General features: G+C 40.0%; 1 non-coding gene across 1 annotated transcript; it reads left to right on the forward strand.

The window, feature by feature from the left end:
- Window positions 1-250: 250 nt before the first annotated feature.
- LOC148544936 (small nucleolar RNA R71) lies at window positions 251-358 on the forward strand. Its single transcript, XR_015901269.1, has one exon. It is a non-coding gene; the product is annotated as a small nucleolar RNA R71 (small nucleolar RNA).
- The last annotated feature ends 300 nt before the right edge of the window (window positions 359-658 follow it).

Below are 658 nucleotides of genomic sequence, written 5' to 3' on the forward strand. Positions count from 1 at the left end.
TTTTGTTCTGAGCCAATATGGCATTCAGAGTATCAACTTCAAGAACTCCCTTCTTCATAGGCGTCCCATTACTCACAGGATTCCTCTCAGAAGTGTACATAAACTGGTTATTAGCAACCATGTCAATGAGTTCTTGAGCTTCTGCAGGCGTTTTCTTTAGGTGAATGGATCCACCTGCAGAAGTATCCAATGACATCTTTGATAACTCAGATAAACCATCATAGAATATATCCAGGATGGTCCATTCTGAAAGCATGTCAGAAGGACACTTTTTGGTCAGCTGTTTGTATCTTTCCCAAGCTTCATAGAGGGATTCACCATCTTTTTGTTTGAAGGTTTGAACATCCACTCTAAGCTTGCTCAGCTTTTGAGGAGGAAAGAACTTGGCTAAGAAATTCGTAACTAGCTTATCCCAAGAGTTCAGGCTATCTTTAGGTTGAAAGTCCAACCATATTCTAGCTCTGTCTCTTACAGCAAATGGAAAAAGCATGAGCCTGTAGACTTCAGAATCTACTCCATTAGTCTTAACAGTACCACAGATCTGCAAGAATTCAGTTAAGAACTGAAAAGGATCTTCAGATGGAAGTCCATGAAACTTGCAGTTCTGCTGCATCAGAGAAACTAATTGAGGTTTCAGCTCAAAATTGTTTGCTCCAAT

Source organism: Arachis ipaensis, chromosome B9 (genome assembly GCF_059453495.1).
Source record: "Arachis ipaensis isolate K30076 ecotype BB chromosome B9, ASM5945349v1, whole genome shotgun sequence".
Classification (NCBI taxonomy): Eukaryota; Viridiplantae; Streptophyta; class Magnoliopsida; order Fabales; family Fabaceae; genus Arachis; species Arachis ipaensis.